Genomic DNA, 17619 nt, shown 5'->3' with positions numbered 1-17619 from the left:
CCTCCCCTTGGTTCTGATGCCAATGAGCTGTGTGACCTTGAGTGAGTCATTTAGTCATTCTAGGACTCAGTTTCCTCATTTGTAAAATAGTGGAAATAATACCTTCCTTCCCATCTAACTCATATGGTTTTTATAAAGCTCAAACGAGTTGATGTACATGAAAGGTGATTTGAAAAGGATGAAGCACTACGGAAATACAAGCTATTTAGGCTGGTGAGGCCAGGGAGACATTTCTGTCATGTTTAACAATAGGAAGGAAAGATAAATCAGATCTATAGTGCATGAGGTCAATGAAAGAGAAAGCTCATATAAAGGGAGTGAAGTAGAAAAACTGAATATGGCTGCTGTAAATAGTGGGTTAGACTAGGAGGCAGGTACATAGTTGATATAAGAGATGTAGAGGTAGTGGTACTCAATAAGTGGCAGCGTGTTACTAAGGAAACAGCTCTGGATCTGGAGTCAGGAGAGCTGAGTTCGATTCCTGCCTCAGCTATTTATTATTTGTGTGACCTTGGACAAGACACTTCCTTGACCTCCTTATGCCTCTATTTATCTGTAAAATCATCTCTTGTGTCCCTTTTAGCACTCCAATTTTATGAGGTTATCTCCCTGATCTGGGATGGAAAGTCAGGTCTACGCTCTAATAAAGAGCCTATAGAAATGGAACAAAGGAAGGTGAAAGCTACATTGAGGCAAAAGTTATATAGCAGGGAGAGCCATGACTCACTGACGGCACATTGACCCGCTCTATGATACACCCTTGCCAAGAGATCCATGCCAAATTCTACCATATAGTTGTTATCTCCTGTGAAGAACGTGCAGGTGTTATCATTTCCAGTCTCTCAATGTATAAAATAAGGAAAAGAGATTTGGATTGACTTATTCAAAGTAACATGGTGAGTCAGTGACAGATGAGAGTGTGGATGCCATGTCTTCTGATTCCCAAGTAGAATGACTATAGGGAAATCCAAAGAACATGAGTTTGGAGTATGCCAGAGTCATTCCCGCTACGGTACCCCATTGTCCATCTCACATTATGTTTTTGGTGAATGGCCATAGAAGATACTCAATAAACTCCTTGCCATGGAGTATTCAGGGTTACTCAGGGCTGGAACACCAAGGAACAATAATTTATTAAGCATTTACTGTGAGCTAGGTGCTGGAGATACAAAGCCCCTCAAGATGTGTCAGAGGCAGAGACTCACAAGCAGTGATTTGCAGTTTACACAGTGCCCAAAGGTATCTTGGCAAGACTGACTTTTGTTATGACTTCTTTAGGTAGCTCCATTTTTGTTGCTGGTGGCATCCATCCAACCAGTTTTCTTTCAACACCTACTCTGTGCAAGACACAGAGCAAACTATTTTAGCAACAAAAGGCCCATCTTCTTCTAAAGCCAAGCCTCTGCTTCCAGAGAAGTACAACGAGAGGGCTGAATTTCCCTTCTCTCTCTTTTTTGAAAAGGGTGTGTTTCAATGGAAACTTTAAACCAATGCTATTTTCTTTCCAGAGGATGTAACTCCATCCCCACTTGAAGGTTTCCAGCTGAACCTCAGAAAGCTGACCACAAATAGAAATGGAATTTGTTTTATTTGCAACTTGTTCAAACCCAAAGTGCATCGAGATTGTGTGGCCAAGTTATTGTATAGAGAGGGGACAAAAGAACATCTGTCACTTCAGTAAGATGAAGAGATTATATTAAATTACCTCTAAGGTCCCTTCCAGCTCTAACAGGCTAGGAATCCAGATCTTAAACTATAAATTTACCTTCAGATCTGTAGAAAGGAAATCTAGTTTTTTGGCTGGTATGTTGATTCAGTCTTAAAGCAGGTTCCAGAAATATCCAGATATACTGGATAACCAAACAATGCCCAGGATACAATATTCCTGTATGTTAGAGGATCAGGGTGGTAAAGCTTTTGAGAGCTAGGGAGTGTCCGTGACTTATTAAAAGATCAGTATTGGTATTGAAGATCATGTTTATGATTTCGATTAAAATTCTAAATTGTTCACAGGCTGTTTTATTTTAAATGATACTTAATTTATTTTATGCCCTAAGCTCATCCATTTAGGTTAGCTGAAAAGCTTCCTTATCCTCCACAATCAGCAAAGACCCTTCCACCTCTATAAAAATGATGTGACGTTTGGGCAAGTCAACTTCCCTCTAAATGTTTGAAATAAGGATTTAGACTCAACGATTTTGAAGATTCCTTTCAGGTCTTATGTGTAATGGTTTTATGATTTCATTCATCACACTACAGTTACCCTGGCATCCTGGGGCAGCACAAAGAACATTAGCCTTGGAGTCAGAAGGCCGATAAGTCCCAACTCTGCCGCTAAGTAGCTGTGCAAAATCAGACAAGTTACTTAACCTACCTCTTTGTCTGAGCTTCTTCATCTATAAGGTGAGCAAAATAATGAAATTATGTTTGTACTACATGCCTCAGGGTAGATAGGTGGGTAGAGTGCCAGGCCTAGAGTCAGGAAGACTCAACTTCCTGAGTTCAAATCTGTCCTCAAACACTTACTAGGTGTGTAACCCTGGGCAAGTCACTTAACCCTGTTTGCCTCAGTTTCCTCATCTATAAAATGAGCTGGAGAAGGAAATGGCAAACCACTCCAGTATCTCTGCCAAGAAAACACCAAGTGGGGGTACTGAAGAATCAGAAACAGACTGAATAGCAACAACTACATACCTCATGGAGTTGTGTGGAAAGTGCTTTATAAAGAAATATCATAGTCGTTATTCTTTATTTCACATCTGGGAACTGTTCTGATGAAAAGAGCATCTTCAACTTGTGAACTTAGTGCCAAGACCCCAAACTCCTAATTCCCTAGGAGGCCACCATAAAAGCATCAGCGTGTGGTTAACAGTTTGATCTAACCTATTGGCAAAGCATCAGTGTTCTAAGCCAGGGATCAAAGACTCAATAAATAAACAAGCATTGATTAAACACCTACTACGTGTTAGTCACTAGGGATACAAAGATACACAAGAAAAAGCTCCTGCCCTCAAAGGACTTAAACTCTGTTATCGCAGAAGAAGTCATTCCTTTGAGTTGAGTTACCCCTCAAACTCCTAAAAGTAATTATCGGACCTTTGGCCATCTTCATTTCAGTGGGATGCATTCAAACAACTGTTCTTTGTATTCTCCTTAAACCCCTTTAAGGAGAAAAAAGGGTTTTGGTAGCTGACAGAATTAGGGTATTTAATCCCTGCACTTGCACTTTAAAGCACAGAAGGGCACAAAATACTTCTTTGTTCTCCAGAACAAAGGAAAGACCACTTCTTGGTGTTCTTCTGGGACAAGAAACTCAGCTGCCCACTGAAGGGTCAGGCTAAACGAGCTTTATTGAGAGCTAGTGTCCAATCAAATATAAAAAGCGTTTATGTTCCCATTAGATGCTGAACTCTGGGCACAGAAGATCAGGATCCAAAATAGTCCTTTTCCTCAAGTAGTTTACATTCTATTAGATGGATACAACCTGTAAAAACATATAAGCATATGAAACAAGGCACTGGTAACATGTGCACCAGGTAAGAGAAACTTTGGGTGTCCCTCATCTCAAGGCCCTGGAGAGCCATTGGGACCCTCTGATGGGACCCTCCCTTCCTAAAGGGAAGTCGTGTGAGATGGTGACACATGGGAGAATGGAGCAGGAACCCAGACGGTGGGGATAGGCCTAAGCAGAGGTCTAGGACTACAATTCTGCAAAGGATACTAGATGAGGAGGAAAAAAAGCAATATAACATAAAGAGAACTGTGGCTAGGCTATGCAAGAGCCACATGGAACAGATGTAGAGTGGCGGGAGCCATTCAAGATACTGAGAACAGAATTGGTCATTCTTCAATTTTCCATCATTTGCTTCACTCTCACTCTCTTGCTCCTTCAAGTAAAAAGAGGAGCCTGTATTCTCAATACTGATTTCTCAAGAGATCATTTGTTTTCTGTTCTCTATTGTTTTTTAAAGAAATTGTTTTCTCTATGATAAACTGGTTAACCACAATGGTGTTGATCAATGTTGGGAGGGGGTGTTGGCGACACAAGGGATGTACATATGTGTCTTTTCACAAATAGGGGCAGGAGAGGGTAAGTACATAAAATAAAGACAGAGACAGATGTTTTTAACTTCTGGGATCCTTCCTGGCATAGGGACTTGGAGATAAGCAAAAGAGAGAATTATTGATTCATATTTTTAGAAATTCCCAGAGCAGAAAAAAAAATCATGGATCCAGATTCATTCCTAGGAAAAAGAGAAAAGCTGTGGTGGTTTGGAAGAAATTGTAAATAGCAGGAAGCTAGTATTGCTGTGGGGGCCACCTCAGGTACCTCCACTTTCCCACTTTCTTCCAGAGGCAGATTTGAAAGGGAAACCATTCCCCCTTGAGGCAGGGCCAAGGGGATTGAGTAGAGAGAAAGTCAAACTCAAAGGGAGGGGCTGGAAGACAATGGCACCATGAATGGCATCAGCCCCTCAAGGAAGGTGGGGGGTGGAATGGAAAGGGAATAATTAGCCCTCTCCTCCCCAGCACCTACTCCACACCCACACAGCTGCTACACATATACATCATAAATGCAGGAAAAGGGAAAGAACACTGATTAATTAGGATGAGAACACATTTTCTTTTCTAAGAACTGGCACATAAGCTGACCCTTGAAGCAAGCTAGGGATCCTAAGAGACGGAGCTAAGGAAGGACTCTCCATCCTTCGTTCCCTGAGATCTGGTCATGTTCTCGTAAATAAATTAAAATTATATTTGAGCAACCTAATTCCCTATTTTTCTACTCCATATCTCCATCTGTAAAATCAAGATAATGCCCCAATGTTTCTTCCTAACTGCAAAGCGAGGGAAAATGGTAAGAGCTGTAAACATCTCAGGATCATAGATTTGGAGATGGTCCATGTGTGCCCAGCACATTGCACTCCTCGAAATGCACAATATATTATTTTTTTTTACTTTTCCCTCTCTTTTTGTTCTCCAAATAATCCATGTCCTTTCCATTCCTGTGATGCCACTGAAGCCCTTCTGAAAGTTGGCACTGAAACCAATTCAAGTAAAAAGCTTTAGATTCCACCTATGAGTTGCTTCTGGTTCCATTTCCTTTGTAACTTTTAGAGAGAAATATTCAAACAGTGAGTCTCCAGGTAGACGGGAATAACTCAATTATGTCCTATCTTTTCCAAAAGGATTCTGCAAATGAGAGGCCATTGAAATGATGACAGTCAAGTTGCCAAATGTCACCCCTAGAGAGTACTTGGTGTTTTCTGTACATATCAGTCCATCTCCAGCCCCCAGGACTTTGCAGTCTATCTCCCGTATCTGGAATATTGTTCCAACTCACCTTTGCCTTTGGGGATCCTTAGCTTCTTTGGAGAAGGAAATGGCAAACCACTTCAGTATCTTTGCCAAGAAAACCCCAAATGGGGTCATGAAGAGTCAGATACAACTCGAAAATGACTCAACAGCAACAAGATCCCTTCAGGACTCAATCCATGAGCCATCTCCTCCACAAGGGCATTCCTGATCGACCACATTCCCCCCAATTGTTAATGCTCCTTCTCCCCAACAAAATTGCCTGTCAGCATTTATATAGTGCCATCTCCTTTGATGCTTACATCGTCTCTGAGGGGTAAATGATATAACTTATTCCCATTTTACAGAAAAGGAAACTGAAGCTTAGAGAGTTTAAATATTTGCCGTGGTCACACAGCTAGTCTGAGGATGTGATTCAAACTCAGGTCTTTCTAACACCACGCCCGGCACTCTGAGCAACCTAGCTGTCTCATTGTTTATTATTTACTTTGTGTTTGTCGTTGTTCATTCATCCAGTCATGTCCAACTCTTTGTGACATTGAGGACCATAGCATGCCAATACTGTCCATGGGGTTTTCTTGGCAAAGATACTGGAGTGGTTTGCCATTTCCTTCTCCATTGGATTAAGGCAAACAGAGATTAAGTGACTTGTTCGGGGTCACACCGTTAGGAAGTGTCTGAGGTCCCATCTGAATTCAGGTCTTCCTGACTCCAGGCCCAGTGAGCCACCTAGCTGCCTCCTTATCTATTTATCTCTGAATATGTTGTATCTCCTCAAGAGAATATAACATCCTTGAAGACAGGCACTATTTCATTTCTGTTTTTGTACCCCCAGCATGGATGCCCTGTATATAGTAGGTACTTAGTAAATGCTTATTGGGCTGGACTGGATTGGATTGGGTCGAATTGGACTAGATTGAACTGAACTAAACCACATTAGAGTCAATGTGGTACAGCTGGGAAGAGCATTAACTTTGGAGCCAAAGGGCAGGCCTATGTTTGAGGCCTGGATCTGGGTCACTTACTTAGTGTGACCTTGGGCAACTCACGTTTCTGAGCCTCAGTTTCTTCAGCTGTAAAATGAGCATAAATAGATGTGTACCACCTATTCTGTAGGGTTATTGTGAGGATTAAGCAAGATAATGCAAGCAAAGTGCCTTGTAAACCATGAAGCTTGAAATAAATGTGAGTCGTTACATCTGCAGCTGAAGCCAATTCTGTCTCCATCAGAACAGTAGACAAAATGATGCGCTTTGAGATGGATCAGTATCAGCTCACTGCCCCTTTCCCTACACACACACACACACACACACACACACACACACATCCCAGTACAGCAGCTGTAAATCTTACTCTGCAAATTTTGGAGACCAGATAGATCTGTACTAAGGAAGGATAGAGAAGGTTTAGCATCTGGTGTGTTTCCTTGGTCACCCCTGTATTATGGACCCGCTTTGGAGAGTTTCCTTGTTCCATTTCCAAATGGTAATGAGACAACTTTGCCAACAGCTTTGAAGGCCAAGCTCTAAGACAGGTACAGCCACATCTAAGGAAAGAACTTCTGTTGGGGAGGAGCCTTTTTTTGTAAAGTTGTGAAACAGGAGGCAGGCAAGATTGTCCCTAGGGTATGGTAAATAGGGATAAGCATTTTGTTTCCGTATTTTGATATTGTCTCTTTCTGGACCCCAAATTTCTACTTGATGCACTCTTAAACTAATTAAGGTGCCTTTTGGGTTCCCTCCCTAGGAGATAGGAGACAGACAGACAGACAAAGAGGGACCGAGAGGCACACACACAGAATTACAGAGACACGCAGAGACAAAGACGGAAGGGGAGAGAGAGAGAGAGAGAGACAGAGACAGAGAGACAGAAAGAGACAGAGAGACACAGAGAGACCGAGAGAGACAGAGGGAAATAGAAGCAGAAAGAGAAACAGACAGAAAGGGGGAGGAAAGAGAGGAGGTGAGGGGGAAGGATGGGGAAAAGAGGCACAGGAAGATGGTCTAGGAATTAGGAAGATCCAGGTCCAAGTCCCATGCTTCTCATACATCTTGGTTCTATAACCCTGGGCCAGTCCCAGTCTCTGCATGTCCCCAAACAGCTCTAAGCCTAAGGGGCAGAGAAGAGGCTATTGTTCTGCTGTAGTCATGCAAATGTCTTCTTCAGCAGTTCTCTATCCCAGTGAAATCACAGTTGTGGTCCAGTCTTGGTAGAAAGACCTCCCCTAGAGGAAGCTCCTTCCACCAAAAGGAGATGGAATCTTTCTTTGCTCTTAAGTTTAAAACGATGTGTTACCTGGGAAGTTAAATGACGTCCTCAGGCCAGTGCGTGTCAGAGGTAAGCCTTTCTAAGTCCAACACTAGTTCTCTATTCCCTGCATCATGGTGCCTCACAGGAAATATTTGAGAAGGGCAAATTGAATAAGTATAAAGTGAGTTTGGGGTCAGAAGGATATACGTTCTTGAGTGACCCCCCTTATTCCTTCTATCTATGAAAGAATCTGACTTATTAATATGGCTACAATGAATCTGAAAGTTTGATCGAATTGACAGTTTGGAAAATTCAGGTCTATGAATGAGATATGGCTATATATATATGCACACGTATATAATATATTATTATACATTTGTTGTTCAGTCGTTTTCAGTCAGGTCTGACTCTTTGTGACCCCATTTGGGGTTTTCTCGGGAGGTACTGCAGGAGTTTACCATTTCCTTCTCTGACTCATTTTACAGATGAGGAAACTGAGGCAAATAGGGTCAGGAGACTTGCCCAGGGTGTCTGAGGCCAGATTTGAACTCGGGAAGGTGAGTCTTCTTGACTCCAGGCCTGGCACTCTATCCACTGTGCCACCTACAATTGTATATATAAATATATATATATATATATATATATATATATATATGCAGAAGAAGTCACACAGATGACCCAGGACTCAAGTACAAGCTTGCCCAAGGCTCCAAAATCAGTGTTCTGTCAGTTAGGCCACATTTACTTTCACACGTATACACATATGCACTGCACATACATAAACATGCATGTATGCATACATATGTACATATGTGCATGTATATGCATGTACACATATATACGTGTGTGTGTATCACACATAACAAGAGGAATCAGAATCAGGGTGACAACAAATTATCTTGATATAATTGCCTCCACTTCCCGGTTCTCTTTGTCAATGTAGTAATAGCCTGGCTGACAGAGCACTCAAGCACCAAGGTCCATGCCTTCTCTAACTCTAATGAATACTGCCCAGTAGCTGGTGATGAGATAGTGTTTGTAAATAACAAATCTAGACCTTGGTATCATGGAACAAAACATCTGGATGACTGATGGAACGTTTTCTACCTCATTAGAGTTAAGCATCCCCTGACTCTGACTTCTCTCGGTCAGCTGAAGCATTCATTCCTGCTGGTCCTCCAGAGACCTAGAAGAGTAAGTGGGGACATCTCTCTCAATGTCCATTTACATCTGAGGTAGGCAGGACTTAGGCCATGTCTAAAGTAGTATAGCTAAATCAGATGAGACCTGAAGAATGAGAAACACTTAGCCCTCCACTTTGAATTAGCCGGAATGCTCTAATAATGGGCACTTTCACGCCTTTACAGTATAATAATAATTGATACTCCTAATGATGACCCTAAGGAGCTAAAGAACCCCTAAGTGTTATCTGAAACAAGAGAGAAAAAAATAAATGGTTTTCAAGATGGTTTGGCTATTAAGTGTCCTTTACTGAATTTGAATCTTTTGAAAATAGGTGTATGCTCACTTTCAATTCAATAAACAGTTATTAAATACCTCCCACGTAAAAAGCACTGTGCTATGTGCCCGGGAGGAGATCCAAAGTGTAGATAAGATATGATCATTGACTCCACGGAGCTTACCCCTGAGTAAGAGGATTCTTGTTCAGTTGTGTCTGACTCTCTGTGACCTCATTTGGGGTTGTCTTGGCAGAAATACTGGACTGGTTTGCCATTTCCATCTCCAGCTCATTTTACAGATAAGGAAACTGAGGCAAACAGAGTTAAATGATTTGCCCAGGGTCACACAGCTAGTAAGTGTCTGAGCACAGATTTGAACTCAAGCCTTCCTGACTCCTGCCCTGGCACTCTATCTGATGAGCTACCCAGCAGCTGCAAGAGGATTCTACCTGAACACAAATAGCTGTAATACAAAATACACAAATACGTCAAATAAATTCTTGACAGTATTTCCTGTATTTAGGTCTCATCTGATTTGACTACACTACTATAGACATGACCAGCAGAAATGCATCAGCTGGCTAAAAGAAGACATAGGTTATCAATACGCCAAAGATCTGTGATTTTGGTGGTGAGAACTCCCATTGTGACAATTCCCTCCACCAATTCAGATCACAACCCCTCTCTAATTTAGTCTTAAACATTGTCTGTGCTCTGAGAGGTTACATAGATTGTCCATAGGAAAGGAAATATGACTTTTTTTAAATGCCTAATAAAAAGCATGAGAAGTGTAATAAAAATATAGGGAGAGATGCCATTGGGATATTAGCAATTCAGGGGATAATAAAGGAGGCTTCCTAGAGAAAACAGCATTTGAGTTGAGCTTGAAGAGATGGGGTGGAATTCTAAGAGCAGAAAACAGTGGGGGGAAAGGACAGTCCAGGCAAAGGGGCACAGCATAATCAAAGGTAAAAGGTAGAAAAACGTAAGACATGTACAAATACTGAGCAAAGGCAGAATAATAAAAAGTAAGGTTAAAAAGGCAAGGTGGCATATGGTGCTGATAGCCTTGAATTCCAGGCCAAGGAGCTTGATTTTTGCTCAAAAGGAAATAGGGAGCCAGTGGACAAACAGTTGATTAACCAGACTAACCCATTCTGCAATAGTGATTTTATTCAATTCAACATATATTTATCAAGCCCCTAATATGCCCTGTAGGGCATCTAAGTGATCCAGTGAATACAGTGCCGGCCCTAGAGTCAAGGGAACCTGAGTTTAAATCCAGCTTCTGATATTTACTGTATGACACTGAGCAAGTCACTTAACCTTGTTTACCTCAGTTTCCTCATCTGTAAAATGAGCTGGAGAAGGAAATGGCAAACTACTCCAGTATCTCTGCCAAGAAACCCCCAAATGGGATCACATAGAGTCAGACATGACTGAAATGATTGAACCACAAAAACTGTGTCCTATAGGATGTGAGGTGCCCTGAGGAGAGAATCTACTATATATGACTGGTCAGATTCACTGTGACCATCTAGCCATGACTCATTGGAACTGAAAAATACTGATCAACACCCCGATGCAAATAATTATAATGATCCCACATGAATTCAAAACCCAAAGCAGGTTTTTGGGCCCAAATTAACCAAGCAATTGCTTCAATTTGTCTGCATAGGACCAGCACTCATCACCATTCCAAACTTGCATGCAGCCACTGAGTTCTTTCACAAGAATAAGTATTATGGAACATAAAATAAATCTGGGTCCATTAGGTTGCATTTCCCCATCAACTTAGATTGGAAATTCAAATATGCTTCATCTTCATTACTGACTGACCTTTCACTATCTTCAGCCTCTGTCTCCCACCCTCTTTGACTATGTTCAAGAGCTGAAAATACTTAAGTGTACCGGGGAGCTCAGTGTCTAAGGGCATCTGGCAGTATGCCAGAGAATTGTTTTGTGAAGCAGATATTTGCCCCTTTATTTATTGTGTTAGCCGCAATTTCTGTGCCCTGGGTTTTTTTAAGGCAAAGGCACTGAGGCCACTCAGATACCAAGTTGGTCCCGATCACAGCTATCATCTGTAGCACTATTTTAAAATATGAACCATAAAGATATACTGTCTATAGACACAGCCTATTTATCTGAAGGAAAATAAGTGAGAAGTTCCAAATCATTGATGTTTACACTGTCCAGTGTCCCAGATCAGTTGTAATAGATCCTTCATGGAAACTGGTAATGGGACAGAGACTAGACCAGCTATTTCATTGGCATAGGGAGCTCTCAGATGAGCAAACTCCCTCTACTGGTGTAGGCTGGCACCTTCTCAGCAATTTATAATCTCAAAAGTATTGCCTAGAGCAGGGCTGTCCAACCTTAGGTTATCTTGGGGCCCGCATTAAAATAAAATAATTATCCGAGGACCGCACCCAGAATAAAAAATACAGTACACTTATAGAAAGTGGGGGAATGCGCATCATCAATACGAAAGGCAAAGGCGCGAAGCGCGAAAGCAAACACAAAACAACAAAGCAACAACACGACAGTATAAAGGTAGATGCATACTGCTTCGTACAGAGGGAACGCATTCCACAGATGGATTAAAAATTCTGTGCGATATTCTCCATCTGTAATGCTGCTTAAAAACACCGAAGAAAATTAACATCAAAGAGATTATTTAGTAGTGATGGAATTAAGAAATCTAATACACATTCCATGCAAATTATTATTTTATTTTTTTCGTTCATGAAAATTAAAACCCACAGGCAAGCCACATAGGGGCCGTATTTTGGACAGCCCTGGCCTAGAGAGCAGTGAGAGGTGAGACACCTTGGCCCAGAGCCACATAGCCAAAATGAGTCAGATGCAACACTCATACCTAAGTCTTCCTGGCTCCAAAGCCAATTCTCCGTCCAATACACCACATCATCTTCTCAGTAAAGAGAAAGGATTTAGAAATGGAAAAATCCAAATTTGGGCTTCGCGTTAAAAATAAAATCTGGATGGTTGACTAAACATTTGACATTTTATCTTATCACAACCCCTTTTTTGATTATTAGATTTAGAGATGGATAGAGTGGAAGAGCCTGTAAAGCATTCCTGCACAGGTGAGAAGAAATGATAGGATGTGCTGGTCCTCACTAAGCTGTACCCCTGACTTTCCTCCTGGACTTTCTTTACAATGCCCCAGAAGCCTCTGCATTCTCCAAGTTCCCTCCAGCCTTAGACTTGACACATTGATGGACCTTCCACTCAGGCAGTCCCTCCCTCTGATTGGCTAGTTCCTTCCAAAACCTCTACTTTAAGGAGTACAGTTATCCTTTCCACAGTTCAAAGGCTAGGGGGTCCCCCACAATCTGAAAAATCTGAGTAAAAATTTTTGGCCCTCCCTTTGTACCAGAGAAGTCTGATTTTTTCTTTTTCTTTTATGGGGTGTTTACAGTATTAAAAGATAAAATACATTGCTATTATACAATACTGTACATACATTTTCTGCATTTCTGAATTTCTAAACTTTTTCTCTGTCATCTACTGGCCTTTGGGTGTCATCTACAGTTTCTGCAAAACTCCCCAAAAATTCCCATTTAATTTCTTATGCCAACCCACAATATATTGAAATTGAGATGGAAAAAGTCATGATGTGAAAGGCATAACTGTACACCCACCCCACCCACCTTTCATATATTAATTCCTCTCCAAGCTCTCTTCTTACCCTCCTCCCAGACTTCCTCGACAATCTTTTATATGTTGTCTTCCATCATTAGAATCTAAGTTTTCTGAGGGCATGGAATGTCTTTTTTCTGCTTATCTCTGTATTCCCAGCACTTAGCATAGTGCCTGGCACATAATTAGCACTTAATAAGTGCTTCTTGACTTGACTTGACTTGTCAAAACACACTGCTTTACTTGCTGTAAAAGAGCCCCTTAGTATAATTTCCTAAAGTACTCCTAGCTATGTCCTACACAGATGACATTTCTGGCTTCCGGAGTAAGTTCATCAAGCCCTACCAAACAGCAAAAAGCAAGCCAGGATGGCCAGGAAGGAATTCCTAGAACACCTTCCTGAAATACAGACCCGAAGGTGATGCTCGTACTGGGCTTGAATGAAGGTTGAAAGGAGAACAAAATCCTCAAACATCTGCTGTTTGGTGAGCTGAAAGAGGGCAATGAAAAGCAGAGGGGGCAGGAAAAAAAATGCTAAAGAGATCAGAAGCAATGTGCCACGGCTAAGGCCTGTGAAGAGCATCCAGCGCCAGCCACACTGCCAGGCAGCATTCAGAAATGAGGTGGCATTTCTTCCTAAGCAAAAACTTCAGCCGTATCTGTATGAGGCTGTGTCTCTACATCCAGCTGGTTTGTGTGAATCCACTGCTTGTTTGACTTAACTGGATACCCATTCTCCTTAAAAGAGCCCTGTGTCGTTGTAGACTAAGGGCAGACTCACAAACCGGCTATAGTTGCCAATGAAATGACTGTCTTTACTTTATGGGTACAGCCCATGGGGAGGACTGTTGGTCCCCATCACAGCTATCATCTGCAGCACCATTTAAAAATATTAACCCTGAAGATTACTATCTATAGATACAGCCTGCTTATCTGAAGAAGTCAGAAATTCAGAAACATCAATGTTTGCAAAATAAGTTAATGATGAGGAAATCACCTTTGTTGAAGTAAAAGTTTTTCAGCCACTCCTTTGTCATGAAGAAAAAAAATGATTAGAAGAATGAAATCAAATTTCTGGTTCTCTTCAAAAATCTCTTTCTTCCCAATTCTGACAGGTTTAGGCAAATGGTTAAACCATTAAAGGAGAATTTAACTCTATGATCTAGAATATAATATACACACCCTATGAATGATATATTACAGTCGTAACATGTAATCTGTTTATGCTCTGCAATCTGGGGAAATATCATTCAGGTCACTGAAGCTTACGTCCGTAATTACTTCTGTTATTTTCACCCAAAAGAAGTAACACTGAAATTTAAAAACAAAAACCCGTCGTTTTTTCCATGTGCATTCCCTTTGAAAATATTTTCCATTAACGCACTCATTATACTTCTCTCATAGCACATTCAGATTACAAATCTAAATTTTTTAAACTGTGATCATTTGTCCTAGGTTATTTATATGTAGATATGTCCACCATTGGACCTTAAACATGAGATAAGCCAAATGATCATTAAGGATCTGTGTAAACTAAAAATAAGAAAGTAAACAACCTCGAAGGAATTGAATGGTTCATGTCTTTAAAACAGATTGTATTTCTTTTTAGAAAAACAGCATATCTTAAATGCCTCTCTGTCAAATTAAATGTCTTTAATTTTAACAGAAAATTAAAACCTTGGCATAAGAAATACTTGGATTTTATACCAAAAAATAGGATCACATTTTTCCTTTCAGTTTATCTGAAAGAATCTTCAAGATCAGAATAAATATTTTCATATTAAACCAGTATGTTTAGCATGATAGTTGTGTAGGTGACCACCGTTCTTGACTTTTACAAAATAAACATTCCTTCAAATAATAGTCATTGTATCATTCAGGGCTCCCTAGGATCCAGACTGTTTCTATTTTATAAAATTTGGAATCCAGTTTCCAATATTGACTCCTACTAAAATATTCTTGTCACTGGCATACTCATCTATTGTCTTCACAGAATAAAGCGCTGTGTTCTGTAGCGATAGCTTTTATTCCATGACAGTAGACTCTTGTGAGCACTATAAGATATTTTGCTCAAGACTAAAGAAAATATAAGGAATATTTCCCAAAGGGTTATTCCCTTTTCAGGATACTGAGAGGTCCTTGTGTTTATTTACCAAAGAAAAACTGCTTAACTGACACCTTCAGCCTAAAGCCAAAAGTGACCCTTCCGATGTAGGACACACCTTTGTTTCAAAGCTTTCTACTTCTACTATTCAAATATTTTCCACAGAAGAATCCAAATTAGCTACTGGATAAAACCTATTCACAGAACAGATGACAGAGTAAAATATAGAAACTAAAGTGAATACACTACTATGAAAACAGCTGTCAAGGTGGGGGGGGGGGAGGGCTGTGTTATCTATTCCCAGGGATAGTCTATGAATAGAATTCATCCTCTGTATTGTAGAGATTTTTTTTTCTGCACAAGTATACATTGTAAATGGGTCTTCACCAGAGTGGTAACATTTCTGAAAATCCTCCCAAGGTCAGCTTAGCCTGCCAGGGAGAGAGCAAAGCAAATATTTAGAATCACAGAATCTCAAAGTTGGATGAGACCTTACACCCAGTCTTATTTCCTAACATATGCAGGAATCCATAGATCGATAGATTATTAGCCCTGAAAGAGACCTAGAGATCATACAGCCCAATTCTTTGATTTTATACATGAGATCCATAGAGGTTGAGAAAGCTTTCGAAATGGTAACAAAAGGATCTCCTGAACCTAAGCCCAGTGACTACCCAGCATCTTCCACAGGTGATCATCCATCCCCTGCTTGTTAAAATTACTAGTGGACAGGAACTAACACTATAGCCCATGCATTCACTTAGGAATAGCGCTAATTGCTAGGCAGCTTTCCTCATATAGAAAATAGAATCTGCTTCAATATAACTTTCACCCATTGTTCCTAGTTCTCTCCTCTGGAGGCCGGCAGAATTAGTGAAATCTCACTTCTACAGGACAGATTTTTAGATATTCGAAGACAGTTATTACGTCCATCCTCATTAAGTTTTTCCTCCTCCAGGCTAAATAGTCACAGTTTCTTTATCCAGCCATTGTATGGCAGAGGATTTAGAAGTGACAGGAACTTTAAAGGCAATCAAGCCCAACGCCCCTCCTTTTATAGATGAGGAAGCTGAGGTTAGAGTCACACAGCTAATAAATGTCTGAGGCAGAATTTGAACACAGATCTTCCTGATCTGTATTCTCTCCATTTAGTATTCCATTATTATTGTTATCCAATTCCAGTATTCTTATTATCCAATCAGTATTCTATTCATTATGCCACCTAACTGCATAGTTTCCCAGACATCAAACCATCCAACCTTCCTCATCGCCCTCTGGATCAGCTCCAGTTTGTTACTATCTCTCTTACAATGTGGTGCCTAGATCTCAACTTGTAAAATATTTATGTCTTCCCTTGGCTTTCTGGAAACATTCTCCCCTCCATTTGCTTAGTTTTAAAACACAGCCAAGTTTTGTGTGTTGATAGTTAACAAGTTCTAACTTTCCTGCCTGGACCTTTTAAATGTTTGCTACATCCCCCAGGCCTCTGGGTGCCTAATTTCTGGGAGAGAATGAGCAGTGAGTGCCTTTCTGATTCACCTACAAGTTCTCCTGCCCACCTGGCTCCCCAATGCGCCTCTCCTATGTTTCTCTAAGCCTGCCCCTCCCCCTCCCCCCCAGGAAACAGTTTCCTCCTTCCTTTCTTTTGCTTCTCTTTCCTCCTTCCTCTTTTTCCCTTCTGGTCTCTGAGGCCAGGACAACTTATACAAATTGGAAAAGCACGGAGCCTGAAACCCCTGAAGGTTCACTAAAAGATATTGTTCCCTCCCCCCCCCCCCCCCGCAACCTGCGCAGCGCTGGCATCCACCTTCCAGCCCCTCTCCCAGTCCTAAAACAGGTCCTTGACCTCTGTTGACCCCCCAAGTGCGATTAACCCAAAGACGGCAAGGGAAGGGAATCCAGTTCTAGCGTGATGGAATGGGCAAACCAACCTAAGGGATTCAGCCTGGCTAAGGCATGTAGGTTTGTAGAGCCTGAGAGCCTATGGATCTACTGCCAGTCCACGAAGCTGAATTGGCGTATGCCAACCCCCCTCGCCAGCTCCCCAGGTATCTAGAAACTGAAACCAAAACAAGGAGGTCCAGATTCCCATTCCCTCCTGGCATTTCTCCGCAGCATTTCTATCTTGAAGGTTCAGCTTTCGCTCACCTGCTCGCTCCCAGGGCTCACTCTCCACCTCCTTCGTTGCCGGTTTCTCTATCAGTCGCCTTCGGTGCCCAGGGTAAGCAAGCGGCCAGCCCCTTTCTGGTCCAGCCTTACCGGCTACAGACGCTGCCGCCGCTGCTACAACTAGTCTCCAAGTCACCGAGTTCCCTGCAGTAGCACAGGTGGCCCAGACCCTCAGAGGCTCATCCCGGAGCCCCTGCCCTCTAGAGAACCTGTGAGAGATGGATGGAGGAGGGACCTGGGGATCGCGCGCGCAGACTTGGATGTCCTTCCAGGCAGGACTCCTGACCGAGGGCAGAAGAGGAGACGGGAGGGAGGTGTTGGAGAGGGTAATGTGGAAGTGGAAGTCCTGATGGGGGAATGGTCTGCAACAGACTCCCCGAATGCTTGCGTGCTTTCCTGCTGCTGGGGAGGAAAGTGGTCACTGTCTGACTCGCAAATGTCTCCAGCCCGCGCGCACCGAGAGCCAGTGAGGCGTGAGACGAGGGCAGGTCTGTTCCCTGCCTGCCTGCCTGCCTGCCTTTGCCCGGGCTCCCTCTCCTCCCCCTCTCTCTTGCTCCCCACTTTTCCTCCCGCCTTTCTTTCCCTCCTCCCGCCTCCACCGCATTCCACCCCCGCCTGGAGCCTCTTCTTTCGCCTCGCCAGTCCTATTCATTC

At 42.0% G+C, this 17619-nt stretch overlaps 1 protein-coding gene across 1 annotated transcript in view; it reads right to left on the bottom strand.

The window, feature by feature from the left end:
• ZNF488 (zinc finger protein 488) overlaps positions 1 to 16964 on the bottom strand; it is a 38172-nt gene extending 21208 nt beyond the window's left edge. The window contains exon 1 of the mRNA XM_036737219.1: positions 16945 to 16964. The gene's annotated coding sequence lies outside the window, so the exon portion shown is untranslated. The remainder of the gene's footprint in view (positions 1 to 16944) is intronic.
• Positions 16965 to 17619: the final 655 nt, after the last annotated feature.

Source organism: Trichosurus vulpecula, chromosome 8, assembly GCF_011100635.1.
Source record: "Trichosurus vulpecula isolate mTriVul1 chromosome 8, mTriVul1.pri, whole genome shotgun sequence".
Taxonomy (NCBI): Eukaryota; Metazoa; Chordata; class Mammalia; order Diprotodontia; family Phalangeridae; genus Trichosurus; species Trichosurus vulpecula.
Note: the sequence above shows the minus strand (reverse complement) of the source record. Positions and strands in the feature narration are given on the sequence as shown.